At 38.7% G+C, this 23,775-nt stretch overlaps 1 long non-coding RNA gene across 8 annotated transcripts in view; it reads right to left on the bottom strand.

The window, feature by feature from the left end:
• LOC113917993 overlaps positions 1–23,775 on the bottom strand; it is a 167,919-nt gene that overhangs the window by 47,670 nt on the left and 96,474 nt on the right. For 6 of the 8 annotated variants that reach the window (XR_003518406.1, XR_003518408.1, XR_003518412.1 and 3 more), the window contains one exon: positions 22,231–22,429. The exons of 1 other annotated variant lie outside the window; for it this stretch is intronic. This is a non-coding gene — a long non-coding RNA (uncharacterized LOC113917993). Of the gene's footprint in view, positions 1–14,485; positions 14,531–15,817; positions 15,876–22,230; positions 22,430–23,775 lie in introns of those variants that run through there. One more of the 8 variants, XR_003518409.1, reaches the window with a different exon arrangement.

Below are 23,775 nucleotides of genomic sequence, written 5' to 3'. Positions count from 1 at the left end.
TAAAATCTCCCAAGAATAATAAGTGAATCTTAGCAAGATCAAAGACTACAAAATCAATGTATAAAAGTCAATCGTCGGGGTACCTGGGTGGCTCAGTCGGTTAAGTGTCTGCCTTCAGCTCAGGTCATAATCCCAGAGTCCTGGGATTGAGCCCCACATTGGGCTCCCTGCTTAGTGGGGAATTTGTTTCTCCCTCTCCCTCTGCCTGCCAATCCCCCTGCTTGTGCTCTCTCTCTGTCAAGTAAATAAATAAAATCTTTTTTTAAAAAAGTCAATCTTCTATATAATAGCAATAAATGACTGGAATTTCAAATTTGAAAAAAATGTCCTTCCAATAGCAGCAAAAGTTTAAATACTTCAGTATAAATTTAACTAAATGTGTTCAATAAAATTTTTTTTTAAAAATGTGCTCAGGATATATATTGAAACTTCTACTGAAAACTATTAAACACTGATGAAAATAATCAAGAATAACCAAATAAATGGAGCAATATACCATGTTTATTTACTAGAATACTCAATATTGTTAAGATGTCATTGTAGCCCCAATAAAGATCAGCAACTAACTCCCATTCTTGAGTGATATCACAGTCCAGAGATTCTAAGTAATATAATAACAATGATTACTGTCATGACTAAGAAACATTCTTAAAATAATAATCTGTACATGGCGGTTCCTGCAGGACACTCATATTTTTACAGTTGATGTTGCAAGAGGAAATCAGACTCCCACAAGAAACCAACACATTTTAAATCAAATCTTGTTCGCATTAAAGCTGATGAAGTATGCTATCACAAACTAACTTAAGTACATCAGACTATTCCATGAACCCAAGTTGAATTAAAAGTATGCAAGAGAATAGTTTTCTCTCCCTACATAAAAATGTCCTTATAATTTTCATTTAACTTACACTTTCCCACTCATTTCCATCCTTGCCACTTCCTGAAGAGTATAATCACTTCACTTATTCTCTTAATACAGTTGGCCTATATTAACATCTATTCCATCAGAATGAATTAAAACTAAGCGAAAGAATACACACAGCTGAAGATGGCGGAGGAGTAGGAGACCTAGATTTTGTCTGGTCTCAGGAATTCAGCTGAATAGGGATCAAACCATTCTGAACACCTACGAACTCAACAGGAGATCGAACAGGAGAGTAGCAACAACTCTCTGAACAGAGAAGCGACCACTTACTGGAAGGTAGGGCGTGCGGAGAAGTGAATCCGAGGCGATATTCGGGAGGATAGACGGCGGGGGAGGGGCCTCCGCTGGCCGCTTCTGGCAAGTGCTAGAGCCGCGGAGCACAAAATTGGACCTTTTAAAAGTTGGCTCGGCGGAGGGACGTCGCTGCAGTGGCTACGCGGGGGGTGGAATCCTCCCGGGACAGTGTGGTCTCAGGACCCTTGGGGTCACAGAGAGACCGGGGGTGCCTGAGTGCGGCAGAGCTCCCAGGTATCAGAGCAGGGAAGCCGGCTGCAGAGACGGAGCAGAGTCGCGGGCTCTCAGTTCTGGATTGCCACAAACTGTGATCTGCGGCCCAGTCGGGGCACGGCTCCCCCAGCAGGGACCCAACAAGCAGCAGATCCGGGGAGACTTCCCTTCCTTCCCGGGGAGGAGCGGTGCGGGAACGCACTGCAGGGATCTGCTGGGTTTGGAGACTCCGAGCGGGGTCGGGTGCCAGAGATAGCAACGCTTGATCACAGGCCGGGTGAGCATGGAGTGCGGCCAGAGACCGGGGACACGGGAGTGACTGCTTTTCTCTGGGGGCGCACTGAGGAGTGGGGCCCCGAGTTCTCGGCTCCTCCGGGCGGAGACTGGGAGGCCGCCATTTTCGCCCTGGTCCTCCAAAGCTGTACCAAGAGCTTGCAGGGAACAAAAGTTCCTGAGAGCAAACTGGAGCAGCTTCCTTAGCCCGGACCGACAAGGGCGGGGCAATTCCGCCTCCGGCAAAGACATTTGGAAACCACAGCAACAGGCCCCTCCCCCAGAAGATCAGCACAAACAGCCAGCAAGCCAAGACCAAGTTGATCGATCAAGGAGAATAGGAGAACTCCAGCGCTAGGGGAATACTGCACATAGATGGCTTCTTTTTTTTTTTTTTACCATGATTCATTATTTCATCAAAGTTAATTTTTGTTGACTTTTTTTTATTTTTCTTTTTCCCTTTTTCAACCAACATCTTATAAATCCCTTTTTTTAAAAAAAAAAAAACATTTTTTATTTTTTTTTCATTTTTAGAGTCATATTTTATCCCTTCATAGTAGTTATCCTTGTTTTTGGCATATATATATAAGTTGTTCTCTCTTTAAAATTTTGAGATACAGTTTCTTCTAACAGATCAAAATATACCCTAAACCACTAGTGTATGGCTTTGTTCTAGTCTCCTGCCTGATCACATTCTCTCCCTTTTTCCTTTTTTTTTTTTCCTTAAATCTTCTTTCTTTTTTCAAACAACTTATCTTACCAAGTCCTTTTATAAAATCTTTTATAATTTTCATCTTTACAGTCATCTTCCATCCCTTCATTGTATCAACCCTTATTTTGTACATATATGTCTTTCTTCCTTTAAAATTTTAGGAGGCACTTTTTTCTAACAGACCAAAATACGCCGAAAATCTAGTGTGTGGCACTGATCTATGCACTAGCCTGATCATATTTGATCATATTCTGCCTTTTTTGAATTGTTTTGTTTTTGTTTTTATCTTTTTTTCTTTTTTTTTCTTTTTCTCTTTCTTTTTTCTTTCTTTCCCTTTCTTTTCCCCTGGTTTCAGGTCTTTTCTGATTTGTATACAGTATATTTGCTGGGGACGTTGTAAACCTGTTAGCCTTTTGTTCTCTCATTCATCTATTCTCCTCTGGACAAAATGACAAGACGAAAGAAATCACCTCAGCAAAAAGAACAAGAGGTAGTACCGTCTGCCAGGGACCTACTCAATACGGACATTAGTACGATGTCAGACCTAGAGTTCAGAATCATGACTTTAAAGATACTAGCGGGGCTTGAAAAAAGCGTGGAAGTTATTAGAGAAACCCTTTCTGGAGAAATAAAAGAACTAAAATCTAACCAAATCGAAATCAAAAAGGCTATTGATGAGGTGCAATCAAAAATGGGGGCACTAAATGCTAGGATAAATGAGGCAGAAGAGAGAATCAGCGATATAGAAGACCAAATGATGGAAAATAAAGAGGCTGAGAAAAAGAGAGAGAAACAACTACAGGATCACGAGGGCAGAATTCGAGAGATAAGTGATACGATAAGACGAAACAACATTAGAATAATTGGGATCCCAGAAGAAGAAGAGAGAGAGAGAGGGGCAGAAGGTATATTGGAGCAAATTATAGCAGAGAACTTCCCTAATGTGAGGAAGGAAACAGGCATCAAAATCCAGGAGGCACAGAGAACCCCTCTCAAAATCAATAAAAATAGGTCAACACCCCGACATCTAATAGTAAAACTTACGAGTCTCAGAGACAAAGAGAAAATCCTGAAAGCAGCTTGGGAGAAGAGATATGTAACCTACAATGGTAGAAACATTAGATTGGCAACAGACCTATCCACAGAGACCTGGCAGGCCAGAAAGGACTGGCAAGATATCTTCAGAGCACTAAACGAGAAAAATATGCAGCCAAGAATACTATATCCAGCTAGGCTATCATTGAAAATAGAAGGAGAGATAAAAAGCTTCCAGAACAAACAAAAACTAAAGGAATTTGCAAACACGAAACCAGCCCTCCAAGAAATATTGAGAGGGGTCCTCTAAGCAAAGAGAGAACCTAAAAGCAGCAAAGAGCAGAAACGAACACAGACAACAGACAGTTAACAGTCACCTTACAGGTAATACAATGGCACTAAATTCATACCTTTCAATAGTTACCCTTAATGTAAATGGGCTAAATGCCCCAATCAAAAGACACAGGCTATCAGATTGGATTAAAAAACAAGACCCATCAATATGCTGTCTGCAAGAGACTCATTTTACACCCAAAGACACCCCCAGATTGAAAGTGAGGGGGTGGAAAACCATTTACCATGCTAATGGACACCAAAAGAAAGCTGGGGTGGCAATCCTTATATCAGACAAACTAGATTTTAAAACAAAGACTGTAATAAGAGATGAGGAAGGACACTATATCCTACTTAAAGGGTCTATCCAACAAGAAGATCTAACAATTGTAAATATCTATGCCCCTAACATGGGAGCAGCCAATTATATAAGGCAATTAATAACAAAAGCAAAGAAACACATTGACAACAATACAATAATAGTGGGGGACTTTAACACCCCCCTGACTGAAATGGACAGATCATCTAAGCAAAAGATCAACAAGGAAATAAAGACTTTAAATGACACACTGGACCAAATGGACTTCACAGACATATTCAGAACATTCCATCCCAAAGCAACGGAATACACATTCTTCTCTAGTGCCCATGGAACATTCTCCAGAATTGATCACATCCTAGGTCACAAATCAGGTCTCAATCGGTACCAAAAGATTGGGATCATTCCCTGCATATTTTCAGACCACAATGCTTTGAAACTAGAACTCAACCACAAGAGGAAAGTCGGAAAGAACTCAAATACATGGAGGCTAAAGAGCATCCTACTAAAGAATGAATGGGTCAACCAAGAAATTAAAGAAGAATTAAAAAAATTCCTGGAAACCAATGAAAATGAAAACACAACTGTTCAAAATCTTTGGGATACAGCAAAGGCAGTCCTGAGAGGAAAGTATATAGCAATACAAGCCTTTCTCAAGAAACAAGAAAGGTCTCAAATACACAACCTAACCCTACACCTAAAGGAGCTGGAGAAAGAACAACAAAGAAAGCCTAAACCCAGCAGGAGAAGAGAAATCATAAAGATCAGAGCAGAAATCAATGAACTAGAAACCAAAAGAACAGTAGAACAGATCAACGAAACTAGGAGCTGGTTCTTTGAAAGAATTAACAAGATTGATAAACCCCTGGCCAGACTGATCAAAAAGAAAAGAGAAATGACCCAAATCAACAAAATCATGAATGAAAGAGGAGAGATCACAAGCAACACCAAAGAAATACAAACAATTATAAGAACATATTATGAGCAACTCTATGCCAGCAAATTAGATAACCTGGAAGAAATGGGTGCATTCCTAGAGATGTATCAACTACCAAAATTGAACCAGGAAGAAATAGAAAACCTGAACAGACCTATAACCACTAAGGAAATTGAAGCAGTCATCAAAAATCTCCCAACAAACAAAAGCCCAGGGCCAGATGGCTTCCCAGGGGAATTCTATCAGACATTTAAAGAAGAATTAATACCTATTCTCCTGAAACTGTTCCAAAAAATAGAAATGGAAGGGAAACTTCCAAACTCATTTTATGAGGCCAGCATTACCTTGATCCCAAAACCAGACAAAGACCCCATCAAAAAAGAGAATTACAGACCAATATCCTTGATGAACATGGATGCAAAAATTCTCACCAAAATACTAGCCAACAGGATCCAACAGTACATTAAAAGGATTATTCACCACGACCAAGTGGGATTTATCCCTGGGCTGCAAGGCTGGTTCAACATCCGCAAATCAATCAACGTGATACGATACATTAACAAAAGAAAGAACAAGAATCATATGATCCTCTCAATAGATGCAGAGAAAGCATTTGACAAAGTACAACATCCTTTCTTGATCAAAACTCTTCAGAGTATAGGGATAGAGGGTACATACCTCAATATCATAAAAGCCATCTATGAAAAACCTACAGCGAATATCATTCTCAATGGGGAAAGGCTGAGAGCTTTTCCCCTAAGGTCAGGAACGCGGCAGGGATGTCCACTCTCACCACTGCTATTCAACATAGTATTAGAAGTCCTAGCCACAGCAATCAGACAACAAAAAGAAATCAAAGGCATCCAAATCGGCAAAGAGGAAGTCAAACTCTCACTCTTTGCAGATGATATGATACTGTATGTGGAAAACCCAAAAGACTCCACCCCAAAACTGCTAGAACTCATACAGGAATTCAGTAAAGTGGCAGGATATAAAATCAATGCACAGAAATCAGTGGCATTCCTATACACCAACAACAAGACAGAAGAGAGACAAATCAAGGAGTCGATCCCATTTACAATTGCACCCAAAACCATTAGATACCTAGGAATAAATCTAACCAAAGAGGCAAAGGATCTGTACTCAGAAAACTATAAAATACTCAGGAAAGAAATTGAAGAAGACACAAAGAAATGGAAAAACGTTCCATGCTCATGGATTGGGAGAACCAACATTGTGAAGATGTCAATGCTACCTAGAGCAATCTACACATTCAATGCAATCCCCATCAAAATACCATCCACTTTTTTCAAAGAAATGGAACAAATAATCCTAAAATTTGTATGGAACCAGAAGAGACCCAGAATAGCCAGAGGAATACTGAAAAAGAAGAGCAAAGCTGGCGGCATCACAATTCCGGACTTCCAGCTCTATTACAAAGCTGTCATCATCAAGACAGTATGGTACTGGCACAAAAACAGACACATAGATCAATGGAACAGAATTGAGAGCCCAGAAATGGACCCTCAACTCTATGGTCAACTTATTTTTGACAAAGCAGGAAAGAATGTCCAATGGCAAAAAGACAGTCTCTTCAACAAATGGTGTTGGGAAAATTGGACAGCCACATGCAGAAGAATGAAACTGGACCATTTCCTTACACCACACACAAAAATAGACTCCAAATGGTTGAAAGACCTAAACGTGAGACAGGAGTCCATCCAAATCCTAAAGGAGAACACAGGTAGCAAACTTTTCGACCTTAGCCGCAGCAACTTCTTCCTAGAAACATCGCCAAAGGCACAGGAAGCCAGGGCAAAAATGAACTATTGGGATTTCATCAAGATAAAAAGCTTCTGCACAGCAAAAGAAACAGTCCACAAAACCAAAAGACAACCGACAGAATGGGAGAAAATATTTGCAAATGACATATCAGATAAAGGGCTAGTATCCAAAATCTATAAAGAATTTATCAAACTCAACACCCAAAGAACAAATAATCCAATCAAGAAATGGGCAGAAGACATGAACAGACATTTCTCCAAAGAAGACATCCAAATGGCCAACAGGCACATGAAAAAGTGCTCAACATAGCTTGGCATCAGGGAAATCCAAATCAAAACCTCAATGAGATACCACCTCACACCCGTCAGAATGGCTAAAATTAACAAGTCAGGGAACGACAGATGTTGGCGGGGATGTGGAGAAAGGGGAACCCTCCTACACTGTTGGTGGGAATGCAAGCTGGTGCAACCCCTCTGGAAAACAGTATGGAGGTTCCTCAAACAGTTGAAATTAGAGCTACCGTTCGATCCAGCAATTGCACTACTGGGTATTTACCACAAAGATACAAATGTAGGGACCCGAAGGGGTACGTGTACCCCAATGTTTATAGCAGCAATGTCCACCATAGCCAAACTGTGGAAAGAGCCAAGATGCCCATCGACAGATGAATGGATAAAGAAGAAGTGGTATATATACACAATGGAATATTATGCAGCCATCAAAAGGAATGAGATCTTGCCATTTGCAACGACGTGGATGGAACTGGAGGGTGTTATGCTGAGTGAAATAAGTCAATCAGAGAAAGACATGTATCACATGACCTCACTGATATGAGGAATTCTTAATCTCAGGAAAGAAACTGAGTGTTACTGTAGTGGTTGGGGGTGGGAGGGATGGGGTGGCTGGGTGATAGATATTGGGGAGGGTATGTGCTTCGGTGAGCGCTGTGAATTGTGCAAGACTGTTGAATCACAGATCTGTACTTCTGAAACAAATAACGCAACATATTTTAAGAAAAAAGAAAAAGAAGAAGATAACAGAAGAGGAAGAAAAGGGGAGTATGTCAGAGGGGGAGACGAACCATGAGAGATGATGGACTCTGAAAAACAAACTGAGGGTTCTAGAGGGGAGGGGGGTAGGGGGATGGGTTAGCCTGGTGATGGGTATTGAGGAGGGCACGTTCTGCATGGAGCACTGGGTGTTATGAACAAACAATGAATCATGGAACACTGCACCAAAAACTAATGATGTAATATATGGTGATTAACATAACAATAAAAAATTAAAAAAAAAAAAGAATACACACAGCTGTCTTCATTTTATAGATGTGGGATATAAGATCAGAAATATAATTTTCCCAAGGAATACAATAATTGTTATTGCTCTTATTCAAACCTAGTTTGGCCAACATTAATTTTATAATTCTTTCCACTATACTCCCAGACATCATAAATTAACCTTTGAACTACAATCTACTAAATACTGAGCTACATGTACATATTATATAGTCATAAATTTTCTTCTAGCCTAGTAATGTATTTATCTTTTACCCTGGGCTTAGGTGGAAATGGAAAGGTAATACTATGAATGTCAGAATTCCATAAAATTCAATTCTATGTGTTCATGGCAACCTGAATTCCCACATTTTGAAGGCTTTTAACCTAGAACTCCCACATTTTGAAGGCTTTTAACCTAAGGCCAACAGCTATTTTGAAATCATATTGGCAGGTGAGAAAGTAGGTCGATGTCAAATTCTGTAGCTGGGAATCACTGGTTAACTAAAGTGACATCCTATTTTTTTAAAAGCTTTTATTTATTTATTTGAGAGAGCATGTGCACATGGGGGGTGGGGAGCAGAGGGAGAAGCAGACTCCCTGCTGAGCAGGGAGCCAGATGCAGGACTTGATTCCAGGACCCCAGGATCATGATCTAAGCTGAATGAGCCATCCAGGCACCCAAAAGTGATATCCTATTAACAATAAGTCCTGGAGGGGTGCCTGGATGGCTCAGTTGGTTTAGCGACTGCCTTTGGCTCAGGTCATGATCCCAGGGTCCTGGGATCAAACCCCACGTCAGGCTCCCTGCTCAGCGGAGAGCCTGCTTCTCCCTCTCCCTCTGCCTGCTGCTCTGCCTACTTGTGCTCTCTCTCTTTCTATACTTCTAAGGAAATAAAGTGCTCCATTAAAGAAGTTGGGTGTTTTTCCATGGGCATATGTTGGGCGTTTCTCCAATTGCTTGGGAAGTATTTCCTCCTTAGTCACTAGTTTTATTGCCAAATCATTTGTCAAATGGAACATGCTAATTTTCTCAGTGAAGTGGCATCTAAGTACAACTTGCGCATGAGTCAGGATAAATTCAAGCTCATTCCTTAATTTTTTTTTTTAAATTTCAGGATTACACTACCTGTGAAAGCTATAATGGTAGGTGAGTCAGAGGCTGCCAAAATACAGGATTAATAAATTTCACTCCAAACATAGATTAGCTATAGCATAAAGCTATAAAACGTAGCATAATACTTAATATTTTTATAATTTTGAAGATGTCTTTCAAGTACATGGAAATTATAACTCTAACACTAAACTAATTTTGTAGATTTTCTAACTAAAATTATGAATTTATATATACATATGTATATATGGGACCAGGGCCCCCATTTCAAAGAAATATAATAATAAAATATCATGATTATGGAAGCTAAGGATGAATTCCAAATACAAACTGAATTCACACACCCCAAAATAATATATAATAACTTCCCTTCTTGAGAGAGACTACAGTGTGGTAAGAATTAAGTGGCATTAGTCATAGAAAAAAAAAAAAACACTTTAATATCCATGAGTTTGAAAGGCTGGGCATTGCATTTAGAGCCTTTTTTTTTTCTTTCCAGAAAGGAAAGGCTTATCCTTAGCTATCGGGCAAGTAGAGCTTCTATACATTTCCCTTACTTTCCCCCGAGCCCTACAGATTGCAAGATGGAACCAAACTGGATTAGTAGTCTCAGGTACAGAACAGTGTCTGCGACAATGGATTCTGGACACATGGATCTACCTGCTGCTGCTCCAAACAAAAAGCTCAATGATTGGAGGATGTGTCTCTAAGTTAAACTCTCACCACAGCTACTGGCTACTTCCAAAGGAGGGAAACAAAGTGAAATCCAAGAGGCAATGGAAACCAGAAGGTTTATAGCTCTCAGAAGAGGAAGAGGAAATGGAAACTAACCACCTCCCCTACATTCTCCCAACATGACAGAGATGCCAAAGTTTACGTGAAAATGCACAAAGACAAAGTTTTCTGACAGAAGACCTCCTGGGCCCCACATCTCTCCCTGGCAACCTCAAGCAGATGATTATTTGAACTAAGATCAACCATCAACTTCAATTTCAAAAACTACTGGGAAGAAACTCAGTGGATACACAGAGAGAGGCCAAAGAGACTTTATTTATACCCTTCTAAGACAGATTCTGCTGCTTCAGAGGTATGTAGAGCTCATGCATTCAATTTCTTCCCTTACCAAATCATTCTGAAATAAAGATGGAAGTTAGGTGTTTGATCTAATCCTTAGCAAACGTTGAAGGGGAAAAAGTTGAGTAAACTTTTATTCTAGTAGGGGTTTAAAAAAACTTCAAACTTTAAACCAAAGAAACCTAGAAGGAATATGAGTATACAATTATTAAAAAAAAAAAAAAACTGGTAGAAAAGAAAAAGGAACAGGCTAAAGTACCTTTGTTATCATGATGTATTGGACCACTATTTTTCTTCCCTGTGCCAAACTGCTGAAGCTAGTTTGCTGAGATCCTGAGAATTTCTTTCCTCTGGACACACATGAGATGTACATTAGTCACCAAACAGTGCTGCTTAGTGTTCAGACTTATCTGAGGGTGGATACCAAACTCTTCAGAGATATGTGGGAAACCATGAGTGGCCATTGTTCACATGGGAGAGCTATCCAAGGAGGCTTCAATTTGACCTAACCTGAGCCACTGGCAACCTGAGGAACAGCGATGGAAATTATTAGCTGGCTCCCACCATAAGGCAAGTCAGAAGATACCTGGCACAGAACCTAGCTGGAGTCTTGTGATAGTGTCCTGTGCATTAGACACAGCCAGCTGCCTGTGAAGTCTGTGGTTATTTCTAGAACATCGCACATCTGACAGTCTTTCAGAAAGGAAGTGGTTGTGTTCTTTAGAACTGGTGCCACAGTTAAACTCTTCTAGTAATTCAGGGAATGCTTCATCCCAGGCCAGAACTAGTGTCAGAGCCATGAAAGGGAACTCCAGTTGAGTACGGACAACTGAACTGTCCTCAAAAGCAATTTTTCCAGAACATAGAAAGAAAGAACAGTATGAAGGTAGGTCTATGAAGGCCATTTCTTTGAGTAAAATTAGCTTTAAATCTTGTAGGCAGCACAGGAAGAACATCAAAGTTTTTTTTTCCACCAACAGCAAACCAAGATGGAGGATCAGGAGTGGCTCAAAGAGGCAGCAGCAACCCTTTACCCTGGTTGCACATTCAGGACACTGGTATAGCTGGCAAAGCAGCAGCCACAGCACAGGAATTCCCTCTTGGGGGAGGGATAGTGACCCAGAGAAGGTCACCTAACAGATGGGGATAGTCCTAATTGCAAGGCCCCTTAATGGTTCCAGAAAATTACCTTTAACACTTTTAACTGTCTGATTAATAGAACTCTAACCTTCCTTTGGGAAGCTAAATGTAATAGCTTTCTTTTCCCAAAATCACTTCTTTTTTCCTGACTCCATTATATTGCCTGCTATCCCAATGCTCAATTATAAGGCTCATGCTTTCAAAACAAAACAAAACAAAACAAAAATGTTCAGAGAAAAACACAAACCAAAAATATGGTAAATGCATATGAAAAAGAAATAAATAAAAAAATATATTTTATGAATATTAATTCCAAATAAAGCTGTAGAGACATCATTGAATGAAGTAGTACCTTATTATTGTCTTTGAAGGAATCTTAAATAATTAGTTTTAGAATAAGAGTAACTTCATTCAAAAACCATCACTATACTGGCAGTTTCTTTTATACCTGGCCTAATTATTTTTTAATTGTAGTCTACCTGAAAGTAACAGATTTTATAATTCTGCTTTATTTTCTTAGTAGGCTTATTTTCAAAAATTTCCTTTCATTATTTAGTCCTTCAATTTCATTCAAATTTTTGAAAACTAATGTGTTAATTATAAGGTTGAATTTTCCATTTTTCACTAAAAAGTGTTCATTTCTTTCTTGGAAAAAAAAAACTAGAAAAAGGATATGATTCCCATACTTTTGTCACTGATACAAAGTCCCTCTTACTATTTCCGCCCAGGCTTTTCAGCATTATGTCATATGCCATTGCTGAGTACCCACAAAAAGGAAATTTAAAAAATTTTGTGGACACTTATAAGTTACACCATACTTAATTTTACATTTTTGTATATTACCTTGTTAGGATTTTACAGAGTATTAAAAATTATGTAACCCTTCTGCTTTAGAGATAAGAAAACTGAAGCCCAGAAAGTTTGACTGAACAAATTTGCACAGCTAGGAAATGGCAAAGCTGGATCTAACACCACTGTTTAGGTCAGAGTTCTATCTGCTTTAAAAAACATACAATTAACTTCTAAATTTTGTGGAAGAGCCCACTGGAATTAAAAAAAGAAAGATTAAGGAAGACAAGATAAATCAGAAAAGGCTTTTTGGAGAAAAAAGAACTTGACTTTTACTGTGAAGAATGCCTGAGATTACAAAAAGTGAATGAGGTATAATGAATGTGAATGATATGCTATGTGGCCTCAAAGGAGCCATGTGTCACACTGGCACTTGGAGCGAGAGATTTTCTCATGGGAACACTTTTTTGGTAACAGTGCCCTGGTTTGATTTAGGGAACTACCACTCCCTCCCCCGGCCCTCCGCCCTTGGATGGGGCCTTTAACAGGCTGTTGATAAAGAGGCTGCCCTCCTTCAGTCAATAGATGGGAAAGTAACCCGTGTTCAATCAGGTGCTCATTTACTGGGATTTGGATCTGAGACAGAAATACAAAGTACAAGAATGTTTGAAACTGATTTATTCCCCACAGCTATATCTGGAAGTCACTCTAGTTACTGCTATTGAGTGCTTATTGCTTTAGCATTCTGGAACTTTACCAGCTCACATACATTTTCAAGTGTGGTACTTTGGCTTTCCTTTCAGTTCTGTGCTATTCTCAAAGCCCTACCAAGATCTACTATTACTTTTTCCTTTAAAAATCCACTGATTGGATCCAAAGTCCTTACTGTATCTTCTGACAAAGTCAGTCCATAGTAGTTACCCTCATCTGCAGCTTTTCTTTCCATGGTTTTAGTTACCTGTGTCACTGTTTAGTTACCTGTTTAGTTACCTATGTCACTCACCTCACTTTATTTCATCACGTAAGCATTTTATCATCTCGTATCATCAGAGGAAGAGTGAGTACAGCACGATATTTTGAGAGAGAGAGAAACTACATTCACATAACTTTTGTTACAGTATATGACTGTTCTATTTTTATTATTAATTATTGTTGATAATCTCTTACTGGGCCTAATTTATAAATTAAATTTTCATAGGTATGTATATATAGAATAAAAATCATAGCATATGTCGGGTTTGGTACTACCCACAGTTTCAGGCAGCCAGGGGGATCTTGGTATGTATACGCAGTGGATAAGGGGGGAGTACTGTATAAATTAAATGTGTCATTGCATCCTTCTTTTATTTTTTTTTAAGATTTTATTTATTTATTCATGAGAGAGAGAGAGAGAGAGATTGAGGCAGAGAGAGAAGCAGGCTCCCAAGGAGCAGGGAGCCCAGTGCGGGACTCGATCCCAGGACCCTGGGATCATGACCTGAGCCGAAGGCAGACGCTCAAGCATCTGAGCCACCCAGGCGCCCTGCATCCTTTTTTTAAAAGATCTTATTTATTCATTTGAGAGAGAGAGAGAGAGATAGAGAGAGCTTGAGTGAGGGGGAGGGGCAAAGGGAGAAGTAGACTCCCCACTGAGCAGGGAACCCAATGCAGAGCTCGATCCCAGACCCTGGGATCATGACCTGAGCCAAAGGCAGACACTTAACCATCTGAGCCACTCAGGTGCTCCTGTCATTGCATCTTTATGAATATTTTTCAGGAACTGTGGTTACTTCTTATTTTCTGACATATTAAGATACAATTTCTCTCCTGGAATCACAATGGTGCTGCTATAATTCCACTGTGTCAGAAAAAAAAAAAAAATTGTATTTTGTCCTTAATGGGCAAAAGCCACTCAATTACTAGACCAATTCTCAAATTAATTTTCTTCTTTTCTTGTTTCTACTTTTAGAAAGTCCTGTGCACATACAAAAACACAAAAATTAAATAATTTTAGAGGGAAAGTATATTTTTAATTAAGAAAATAAAAGTAGAATTTTAGATTTGTATATTCCGAGACCAATATTGATAATGAATTAAACATCAGAAAATATTTAAAACAATGAGAATTTCCCCCCAAGTTAATGTCAGACACCAAACCATAGATCAAGGAATACCAATCAGGAAAAATGCCCCCAGAATTACTCCTGGCATATCATTTTCAAACTACAGAAAACAAAGCATTTAAAAAAATTCCTCAAAGAAGCCAGAGGGGGAAAAATACCTTACCTACAGAGGGAAAAGATGGGAATGACTTCTGACTTCTCTTCAGATCTAGGTAAAAAGAAACCATGCAAGTAAGAAGAGAATGGCATGAAATATTTGAAGTTTTGAGAGAAAAAAACCACCACCCTAAAATTTTGCACCCTATAAAGTGATTCTTCAAAAGTGGTAAAATAAAGACTTCCTCAGAGAAATAAAAATTGAGAGAATTTGTTGCCAATAGGCCTGACTTGCAAGAAATGCTGAAAAGAAGTTCTTTGAAGAGAAGGAAAATACAGATCAGAAACTCAGTTCCACCTGAAGAAAGGAAAAGCATCAAAGAAGAAATAAGTGAAAGTAAAATAAAAACTTCTGTTTTTCTTATTCTTGATTGATCTAACAGTTTACAACCTGCTCAAAATAATAATAGCAACAATGTATCAATTATGTATGCTTATATATAAATATATCTTGTGTATATATACTCATGAATGCTCATATATAATAAGTGAAATGAATGACAGCAATGATATGAAGGACAAGAGGGAGCAATCAGGATTGTTTTGTTTTTATAAGGTAATCACACAACCTATGAAGAAGTACAGTGTTATCTGAAAGTGGATTTTAATTAATTGTAAATGTATATTGCAAACTCTAGAGAGACCACTAAAAACAGTTAAAAAGTAGAAGAATAACTAATATGTTAAGAAAATACAGAAAGTGAAATTATATAAAATCCTCAAAACCACAAAGGCAGAAAGGGAGTATGAAACAAACAAGAACAAAATAAGGGCAACAAATAGAAAATAGTACTAAATATGGTAGACATTAACTATATCAATATTTGCTTTAAATATCAGTGTGTGTAATAACTGCGTGAATTAAAAGACTGGGATTGTCAGAATGGATCCAAAAAAACAAGACTCAATTATATATTGTCTACAAAAAAACCACTTTAAAGATAAAGACATGCAAATTTAAAGTAAGTGGATGGGGAAAAATACACCATTCAAACATTTTTTTTAAAAAAGCAGGAGTAGCTATATTAATTTCAGACAGAGCAGACATCAAAGCAAGAAAAGTTATCAGGGATAAAAAAAGGCATTGCATAATGATAAAGGGGCCAATTCTCCAAGAAAATATAAAATCCTTAACATGTATGCACCTAACAACAGCATCCAATTACATGAGGCAAAAACTTACAGAATGGCAAAGAGAACTAGATGAATCTACTATCAGAGTTGGAGACTTAAATGCCTCTCTATCAGAAATAAACAGATGGAAAACTAAGTATATCCTTACCATGCAATCCAGTACTTACAGTCTTTGATAATTTATCCAAAGAAGTTAAAAACTTACGTGGCACACAAAAACTGCACACAGATCTTTACAGCAGACTTGTTCATAATTGTCAAATCTTGAAAGCAAACAAGATGTACTTTAGTAGATGAATGGCCAAATAAACTATGGTACATCCAGACAATGGAAAATTATTCAACACTAAAGAGAAGTGAGCTATCAAGCCATGAAAAGACATGGAAGAAACCTGAATTCATATTACTAAGTGAAAGAAACCAAACTGAAAAAGCTATGTACTATGTGATTCCAACTGTAAGACATTCTGGAAAAAGGATGGAGACAGTAAAAATGTCAGTGATTGCCTTGTCTAAGGAAAGTATCAGCATCCTAGAGACTGACTGGAAAGCAGGGCACTTAGTGAATGCACTAACCTCTGCCTCTAGACTTCATCCCAGCCTGCTTTTACCTACAGGTCCGGGGCCTGAAATGCAGCCCCCAGCCCAGCCATCCCTGTGGCAGACTGGCTGCCCCCACAGCCCACAGCCCACATCCTTCTATCCTGGACATTTCTCCTTGCTAAGGGGGTTTTCTACAATTTGGAGTTGTTCCATAAACTGACCCTTGTATCTGTATAGCCTTTAGGAGATTGTTGTAGTTAAGAAATCAAGGACATCCCTTCAGCCCTGAACAGGTTCTCCCTCCAATTCCAACCCAAAGTTTTATATACGTTTCTAGTTTACTACTCAATAAATGTGTGGATGATTTCACACCCTTTACTGTTCTACATACTTAAAGTCCTATTTTAGCTTTCCAACTCAGACAAGGTGGGGAAAAAATATCAGTGATTGCCAGGAGTTGGGGTGGAGGTGGGGGGGGAATGAATAGACACAGCACAGAGGAGTTTTAGGGCAGTGAAAATACTCTGTATATTATAATGATGGGTATAGGTCCTATCCATTTGTCCAAACCCATAGGATATGCAACACCAAGAGTGAACCTTGACATCAACTATGGACTTTTGGCAACAATTATGTGTCAGCGTAGGTTCACCAACCATACCAAAGGTACCACTCTGAAAGGGAATGCTGTTAATGGGGAGGCTATGCATGTTTGGGGGCAGGGGGTGTATGGGATATCTCTTATCTTCCTTCTAATTTTGCTATGAACCTAAAACTGCTCTAAAAAAATAATCTTTCAAAAAAAATTTAAAAGTAACTACTGGGACACCTGTGTGGTTCAGCCAGTTAGGCATCTGACTTCGGCTCAGGTCATGATCCCCGAGTCTTGGGATCGAGTCTGAGGAGCCTGCTTCTCCCTCTGCCTGCCGCTCCCCCTGCTTGTGTGCTCTCTCTCTCTCTCTCTCTCTCTCTCTCTCTGTCTTCTCTCTCAAGAAAAAAAAAACTATCAATCCCTCTGAAGTTTAAGGGCATATGAGATAATCATGAAAGATAGCCCACTGGTTTCTCCGTGAGAATGTCACCTCTTACCACTTCTTCCTTCACTCCCCTTTAAATCAAGGTGTAGCAGCCTCAGTGAAAACTATGGATAGGGAGAAAGTAAGGCACTAAAAGTGATTAGGAAAAAAAGGGAATCAGCAGACATGGGGCTCTCAGCAGGAGGTACCTAATGAATCTGACTGATACATTGTCAACTTTATGGGAAGCAGAACAGTAGGTAAAGGAACCAGCTCATAATGGCTGTCAAGAAATGATTGTTGGGGCGCCTGGGTGGCTCAGATGGTTAGGCGTCTGCCTTCAGCTCAGGCTATGATCTCAGGGTTCTGGGATCGAGGCCCACATCGGGCTCCTGGCTCAGCGGGGAGCCTGCTTCTCCCTCTCCCTCTGCCTCTCCCCCTGCTCATGCTCTCTCTCTATCTCTGTGTCTCAAATGAATAAATAAAATCTTTAAAAAAGATTGTTAAATGTTCAGCTCTTTTGCAAGCCATTTGTTAAATACAGCCATTACAAAAAATACATAAACTTACAATTAAATTATATTAAAAATAAGGTAATACTCAAAATTGGTCACTTAATTTGTTTTATTATATTTACTATTATCTGTGCACACGGGGTATTTATGTCTCTAGTATCTACACTGTGGAAAAAATACATAATGGTGGGCTACTGCACATCTCTTCCCAACTTTGTGCTCAGCTATATCACATCGATCATTTACAATCAGCCAGGATTGTAGTATTTACAGCACTGAGCCAGCCAATACTACAAGTCAGGGCTTTTCTTGGAAAGCCAGTCATTCAGTGTTTACCAGCACACCACACTCCCTGCTTTACCTGCAGGTGCTGATCCCTACCCTCAAATGGCATCAACCATCCACCGCTGCCTCCTGTCATCACTATCATAAAAACCAAAACCCCCCAGGAATTAGCATGCTAATTAGGTTAGATTCACTTTCTAGTTTGTGACCTCTTCCGAATCTTAGCTTCTTCCTCTATAAACTTTTGAATATATTGAAAGAATAGTGGAAAAGGAAGTGAGATACATAAAAAACTTGGAACATCAAAGGAGCTCAAAAACATTATTTCTTACCCTATTTCCCCTTTACGGGTATCTACTTTGAATGAAATTCAGGAACAAGAGGAAGATATTGAATCGTAAGGACACTAAACAAATATCAAGCAGAATAAAATAGAAGTAATCTGCACATATAAGTTGTAGGAGAATATTAGTGAAACTTCAAGCATAATGAAGATATTTAACAATTCACAAACTTCCCCCTTAGGCATTTCCTTTATGCTTGTCACAGTGTCTGTTGTCTTTCTACACATATTTATTCACCATAGGGAGCAAGGATTCTGTTGCCCTCTACTGCACAACATCAAGTAAACATATGTAATTTGCCAGATTTATCCTCAAAGAGACTCTTTCAAAATGCAAATCATTATAAAGTCTGCATGTGCTCATTTGTGGTCAGCAGGGATGTCCATGCCTAAGGGGGCAAGGGAGGAAACTTACCATAAGTGCACTAGTAGTGAAATGAGATCTATGGCCACTGCTCTCCAGCATTCTGCAATGTTCTCTAGCATGAATGCATAAACATTATAATCAAAGAGAATCTACAAGTCAGTCCAAAGCACTCAGCTGTGCACCTGTGATATTCTTTTCTCCAATCTCTCTGCACAGTGATTAGTTTGATATTACTCCATGTATATAATGAACACTGAGTAGCAGGTCAAAAGTAGAATCCTCTTAGGTAATATCATCATCTTAGTAACCTGGACCTACTGTTCAGTTCCAAGGCTGACCGTGACAGTAGTAACTGCTTCTGCGATTATACAGACTCTTTGAAACAGAGTGCAAATCAAGTATGCATCATTAACATGTAATTAGTACCTCTCGCAGAGGGCTTTTACCCTGGGACAGGAGCCCGGCAACACTTCTTTGTTTTTGAGAATATAAACAGAGCACTGAATAAACCAAGAAGTCTAACTATATGATTGGTTTGTTGGAAATTTAGTGAGAAGAGGTTAAAAAAAAAATCTGTCTCCTAAGATCTAGTCAACTTCAGGCTAATACCATTGAAATGAAACATTAACAGTCAAAAACCATTGCTTAGTGCTGTAAATTGAGCTTTGGATGAGAAAATAGAGCATTCTTAACCAAGCTCCATCACTCATTCATCTAATTCTGAAATATTTATTCAGTGCCTACCATATGCTGGACATTCAGTGCATCTTAGAGCTTCACCATATGAAAATCAATTATTCTATAAGCAAATAATTATTATATGCCTATATTGTACCAAGTTCTACATTAGGCAAAAGATTACAAAGGTGATCGAAAGATGGTACAGTCCACACCTTCCTGGAATTTGGTGTACTCATCTTTCTGAGTTTTGCTTTCCTAAGGTTAGTTTTGGAGTTCTTATCCTATAATTTTTCATTAAATTGGTGCTGCTCCCAGATTTTCCTACTAAGTTTGCAGCAGAATCTGCTATTGTCATTTCTTTATTTTTTCCCCCACCACATAATTTCTCACTGAAAGCCTGCTTTCTTTTCCTTCTTTGTATTAGTTATAAAGAAGCAGTATCACTGTTCGGAAACATTTGAGGAATAAAGATAATCAACATGTGTGAAATAGTAAAGTCAATAGGAGTGAACACATATTTTTTAACTAACCAAAATATTAATAGTTTGGTGTACTTTCCATTTTCTCTGCTTTACCCAGCACTTCTTTTTCCTCATTGGCCCTGATCTTTTTCCCATTTGGGCAACTAAGCTCTTGTTTTCCCATTGTCTCAAAGATGAGAATTTCCTATGACAATTACCTTTCATTCTATAGGTCAAAAAACCAATGTGAGAATTCTTCCACCTGCTAGCAATGTTCATCTTTATTATACATTCAAGAAAGAAAGAGAAAGCAATGGGAGTAAGTGACTCCATTAAATTCACTGCAAGATAGACTTGAACCAAAACTTCAATTATTTAATTTCTATGCTCTCTTGCTCTAATGGGGGGATAAGCAGGGGAAGGGGGTGTCATGATGGTGCTTTGGGTCCTCAGGTATGTGTGTGGGTTCAGAATCTATACCAAACATCTGATGAAATGTGTGAATATTCTCCTTCCCTCAGGGCAGTTATTCAGGTAATGGGCATATATCCCTTTGGACAAGGGCTAGAAGAATTTTTCCTTAATACATACACAATAGCTGTGGCACTTCAGGGACCTTCCTAAGATTGACTCAGTCTCTCCTTCAATATATAGCTCTAAATCTAAAAAGTAGTTAAGCTAACAATATTGGATCAGGGATTGGAGCAGCTGATATCAATCTTCTGTTCATCTTTATCTTTTCTGAAACTAGACAAATACATAATCAAGAAAACCGCTCTGAGCTACCCACAAATTTTGTCCCTCAGAACTCAGTGGTCTATTGACCATTACTATCAATTGGCTATAGGTCAAAGCCCCGAAGTGACATTGCTCTTCAGGAGAGTAAGCATAGTCACCTTTTCTATGATGATAAAGTGCTGCCTCACCTGGCTTTTGCTATTCCAGAATTCTGTCACACCCATTGAAACTAGTGAAACCAAGATTGTCCTTTACAAACAAACAAGAAATAAAACTAGACATTTTACTATGTGTATAGTGTTATCTCATTAATTTCCCTAATGACCAATAATATTAGGAAGTTTTCATGTACGTTTCTGATTTCTTGTTTCTGAGAGCATTACATGATAGTTTTGTTCATCTGGGGAGGATAAATCCTTATTACAAACCTATATCCGTATTTTTGGGAGAAGACAGCAAAGCAACAGGCCTAAATGTAACTCTTGTTCCTGCTATTCAGGGGTAGACGTTCTCCCCAGATTTGCTTACCTGGAGACTCTTCAGAGCCACAGTGAACTGAATATTTCCTGTGTTGATCAATGTATACATCAAGCTCATGACACCAAAAAACACAGGGGACTTCCAACTATGAATGGAATCAGTACTAAAATTGTCTCCAATCAGGTATCATGCATAGGAATAAAATCTAATTCTGAGGAGAAATACAAAAGGCTAATAGAAATACAATAGAGTGTTGTTAAATCTTAAACATCACAAATCATGATGATGCCGTGCTAGTTTGAAATAAAACTTTTATGATTTAGGTGAGTTGTAAAATATTTGAAGGACTTCTGGGTTGGAAGTTAAGAGAGAGAGAGGTAGCCCTTATTTACAGAGGCCTCAGGCATTCTTAGGTTTTTACAGCTGCTATGCCCTTGGACTTGGTTATGCTTTCACCACCTGTGGGGCAAAGGTGTCTTCACCATATGGTCTGCCCTCAAGTACAGACTTTTGGAGGAGTCTTTCCTTCATCTTTCAGACAGGATTTAAACAATTTGTACCTTATGCTCTAGTTACCCTTATAAATCAGGTGACCACATAATCTTTATCAAAACAGGGACAATTTTTTGAGTAAAAATGGTTAATCACACCAAGAAAATGGGCATAAGCCAAGACTGATCTGGGAAAATCAGGACTTTTGGTCATTCTATTGTAAACTGCTTATTTGTCTCTAAACCTGCCCTTTCAAATAAACAGTATTTTGCTTGTACTAGGCATTTAGTAAACATTTATGAATTAATCAATGTCTAAGGAGACTAAGCAGGGCAAAGGCTCAAATCTACCAACAATAACAGTGGGTGGAAACTAGGACAAGCAGAGATCAGCGACAGAGAGGACCGGGACAACTGGCAAGAATAAAAGAGAAGAAAAGCCAAGAAGACTCTAAACAATACATGCATGTGACAGGTACACAAATGGTAACAGGTTAAACCATGACTGCTTTCTATAGAGGTAAGTGGGATAATAATAAAGCTTCAAGAGATGTGGTCCAAATAATTTAAATTAAGAAATTAAGAGAAAATTTTCACAGCAGGCATCATGCAGTTAATTAATGTTTGCTTCATCTTGTATTTCAAAGAATGGGAAAAGATATGTAGAGAATGAGTATGAATTATTTTAATCAGATAACACAAATTAATACATAGTAAAGCATTGATGCTATTATTAAGATCATCGAAATTAGTGCTAAGACTGGCTACTCTGAAAACAGGAGATTGTGATTATGTCAAGAGGGGAGATAACTGGGAGCACGGACTGTTTCAAGAAGGAGTGGGTCTCAGTTGGGTGGTCATGAGGGAATTCTAGAGGCAGCCCAAAGGGACCAGCACCTGGGAAACAAAGAGAAGAGAACGAGATATTAAGCCGATGAATGTCAACACAGGAAGGAAACCAAAGTACCATATAATATAGGTTTTTGCCTTAATGCCAGGAAAACCACACCGTCCTATTTGGAGTGCCAGCAAAGCTGATGTCACTGAGACGCTACGCAGGACTCCAGGGTTACTCACATGCCTTTCTCACCACCTGATATTACTCATTTTAAGGACCTCTTTTCCCTGTGTGCCAAAAGTTTGCAGTATATAAGTTTGGTATCTCTCATGCAACAGGGTAAATTCTTTTAAATAGAGGATTTTTTTTTATTTTGATGGGAACCTAAATACCTCATAGAAAATTCATAGTGCTTTGTCAGAGGCTTTACAACTGCCTACTCAAATTATCAGTCATTTATTGGGGAGCTCACACAGGGCAGAAGGGCAATATTTCTAAAGGCAACGATTGTGCTGACAGAGTTTCAAAAGCTGCTATTAACCCATAGCAGACTCCAAACTTAGAAGCCCCATTTTTTGATACTATAAGAAATTTTTCTTCATTTTCAAAAATATGTTTCACAAAGGAAAATGGACAAAGGGGCTAAAAGAAATTTGACCGGACTATAGGAATTACATAACAAAATAATTCCCATGCCAAAGTCCCTATTTTTTTGGTTAGTATTGTATCATCAACAAAATCATTTAAATTCAAGAGAGACTTTAAAGACACTAGACTTTTACTATGCCTAGTAAACAGATGAAATTACTTAAAATATTACAGAGATGTGCTATTTATCAGCAGAATACTTTACAGGCTACTTCCAAAGTAAACACAGGAAGTTTTCCCTAAACCAAATTTCCAGGAACCAGTTGGATTTTATAGAATTAAGGCCCATAAAAAGTAAAAGATTTTGTCGAGTTACAGTGTGTATGATATCTGAATAGCTCAGGTAGTGGTAAAGTCTTAATATATACGGATACAGTGGTAAAGCCTCTTCCCACTTTGGGCACACCGGAGGATATTAGATCTAGGAAGCCATTTATTTCTACTGTTGTCCAGGAATTATACAAATGTTTGCAGGTTCCTATAATTTTCAGTCCTCTGGACAAGTAGAATGAATAAATCAAACCCTAAAACGAATCACTGGCAAAGATTCTGCAACCTCCTATGATAGGAGAACCTACAATTCTACCATCAATCAGCCTTATTAAAAATTAGAGCAACCCACATCTGTAAACAAGCAGAGAGTCTCTCACAGTGAACTCATATTTGGCAAGCATATGGATTTTGGCCTGAGACCATGTCCTGTGACTAATTTAACTAAATCCTCTTACAATCATTCTAATGCCTTAAAAGGCACCTC

The sequence above is a fragment of the Zalophus californianus genome, chromosome 1 (assembly GCF_009762305.2).
Source record: "Zalophus californianus isolate mZalCal1 chromosome 1, mZalCal1.pri.v2, whole genome shotgun sequence".
NCBI classification, from domain to species: Eukaryota; Metazoa; Chordata; class Mammalia; order Carnivora; family Otariidae; genus Zalophus; species Zalophus californianus.
The sequence above is the reverse complement of the archived record's forward strand: the minus strand, read 5'-3'. Positions and strand labels throughout refer to the sequence as shown.